This window comes from Monopterus albus, unplaced genomic scaffold, assembly GCF_001952655.1.
Source record: "Monopterus albus unplaced genomic scaffold, M_albus_1.0 scaffold104.1, whole genome shotgun sequence".
Taxonomy (NCBI): Eukaryota; Metazoa; Chordata; class Actinopteri; order Synbranchiformes; family Synbranchidae; genus Monopterus; species Monopterus albus.
In genome coordinates, this window is record NW_018127984.1 from 408,675 (window position 1) to 411,530 (window position 2,856).

General features: G+C 40.0%; 1 protein-coding gene across 1 annotated transcript in view; it reads left to right on the forward strand.

Moving 5' to 3' along the window:
- The first annotated feature begins 2,427 nt into the window (after positions 1–2,427).
- LOC109965816 (sodium/calcium exchanger 1-like) overlaps positions 2,428–2,856 on the forward strand; it is a 77,717-nt gene continuing 77,288 nt past the window's right edge. The window contains exon 1 of the mRNA XM_020610140.1: positions 2,428–2,745. The gene's annotated coding sequence lies outside the window, so the exon portion shown is untranslated. The remainder of the gene's footprint in view (positions 2,746–2,856) is intronic.

The window sequence follows — 2,856 nt, forward strand, 5'->3', positions numbered from 1 at the left end:
GATGCTCAAAGCTTGTTTTGTGTACTTTCAAATTTCATATTATATAATTATATATATATTATTTCATATATATTATATATTATCAGTGGAATATTGTTTTTATGTGGAATGGCATTATGGGGAAAGTGAGGTGCCTTGGCGGAGGTTTGTGCTCTCTGACTGCTGTCTAGTTTGGCAATATAGTAGAGTGGCAGCCAGATACACACTGTGATGTGAGGATTGATAGGCACTGTGAGAAGGAGCAATGGATTGCACTGACAGATCAAGAAATCTTGTTTTATGTAAGTATTTTAATTTAGATCCAATATAGTGAAACTGTCAGAGGATCAGGTTTGATCTGTTGAACAATGTTTGCACCTTAAACAACAGATCTAATGATGTTTCTTTTTCTTATGTCAGAAAGTCTTATGAAAGACAAACAGCAACAATGAACTGTATTCTTCTAACACTTGTATGAAAAGCCTGATATTGTTCATTATTGTTGTGTCATAGGGCTCCATTGTTGTGCAAAATAAATGAGTCACACTGTGGCACTGGGTGACATGACACCATGTACTAGAGTGTGGATACTCAAACCGAGCCGGGCTGTGACCCGCTGGTACCTGAGGGTCTGGGCAGCATGGTCGCTGTAGTTTATTATGAGTTGATCCAACATACAGTGTCCTACTGCACCACTGTAAATACCCACTGGCGCACCAAATCCACTATTGAAAATATTCCCCATCAAATACATATTTTACTCCTGTTTAGTGAAGATAGGTAAAAACTGGAGTGCCACAGGGTATGAAAGTATTGCAAACATTTGTTTTTGCTCTTTTCATGGAATTGAACAATAAAAAATACAGAATATTGCCACCCTTTTTAAATAACAGAGATGAAAGAGTAGCAAAGTATCTCTGCTTATGTAATTATTCTGAGGGAGGATATTTTCCTATTTTTGAACACAGCCCACTATGTTATTCATTACTAAAGAGCTTTAATATTATATGCACAGCCATTCACAAAATGTTCAGTTCTATTAATTTCTAGTCTTCACTCTCCTCGGCAGGTATAACAGAAATCTGTGTGTGGGCATCTGTCCTGTTGTGTCTTGTTCTTTCGTGCATATTTTGTACTTGTGTGTGCGTGTTCTATGAATTTGCAGTAATGGATTTGGATGTGGATAGTTGTGTGTGTGTGTGTATGAAGCTGTGTTTATCTAGTTTACACAAATTGGGCTGGAATTGTTCAGTGTTGGCGTGTGTGTGTGTTCTCTCAGGATATGAATTAGCTTCAGCTGTAAGGGCCATACTTCATGCTGAGACAGAACTTTGATCGACTGTGTTGAAAAGACAGATAATGTTAAACCATTCCTCTTCTCTTTCTCTCATTATTTACAGCAACTTTAATGCCCCCCCCTGCTCCTTTTCCCTCCTCCCTGGCCTCCATCCTTTCCTTCCTCCTTTGCTCTTTTGTCTCTCTTTTGCTCCCTGATTCATCTCTCACCCACTCACCCTCTCATCTCATCTCATTCGAGGCTCCTTCTTCACCTCCCCCTCTGGGGAGGAGGTGAGGTGAGGCGGAACGGCACTTAAATAAATTCTCACTCAAACAAAATGTCTGCGGCGAAACACATTTACAATTTAAGTTGTAAGTTCCATCTGTGCCTAAGATGATATTTTACATTTTCACTCCTTCACACAAGGATGTAACTTTTTCTCAAGCAGTGGAAACTCACAACCCACTGCCAGTGCTTCCACAATAACTTGTAAACTTGTAAAGAGCTGAAATTATTAGTCAATTGACAGGAAATTATTTTGCAGTTTTTTTGAACTAGCCGTGAGCATTTTATGCCTTTATTGCATAGCCGCAGTAGGGAGCTGAGAGGAAATGAGAGGAAAGAAAAAAGAGGAACAAAAGGTCCTTGGCTGGACACAAACAAGGGATGTGGTGATTCATGGTTGGCCCCTTATCTTCCAGGGCACAAGGGGCCATTTTTATTACTTTTAAAAAATATAAATCCCAAAACGATGTTGGTTCCACCTTCTCAAATGTGAGAATTTTGCGTTTTTATTTCTTTTGTATTATATAGGCCAAATGTGCCACTATAAACATTTAAAGATGCCTTTGATTGTTTTTGACAATTCAAAGACTATACAATTTATTGATTCATTGAAAAATTATTGATAATGTAAATAGAAGTTGGTTGTAGCTGTTAAATTCTAAGAGACACAAATTTTCCTTTTGCCTCAGTCCATGTTTCATTATCATCCTACAGCTTTTTCATCTCTGCTGCCTATCAGCTCAGCAGTTTTCCTCCTGTTTCACTTGCTCCCCCTTCTTCTCTTCTTCCTCCAATGATCTGTGTTTATCATTGCAAGGTGATGCTGCTGGGTGCATGCTCCTTTGGTTCACGTTTGCCTCCCCAGCACACATTCTTACACAGGCACAAACACACATAGCCAGTCTCTAGCTTATTCCTCCACTCACCCTCAGATCAGCCCAGCCTCCATTGCTTTTTTCAATTCCACATCTCTCTCTCTCTCTCTCTGGGTCTTGTTGTTCGGAGAGAGGGAGCCAGCGGGTGAAGTGTTTGCTCGGTGCCGCCGCTTCAGAGGAGTAGAGCTGTTTATTCAGCTGATGAATGACGGACAAAAACGGAGAGAAGGATGAACAGATCAACAGAGCCACGAGTGAATGAATGAATGAACGGATCCACACCTGGACTTTTCCCAGAGTACCTAACCAGTGAGAAGACACACAAACGTGTGTATTACTGTTGTTATTACTATGATTTCATAATCTCTGCATTGATTGTAAGTAGTTATTTGCTGTTCCTGAGAATATTTAAGCCTCGCGTGTGACAGGAGACGGTGT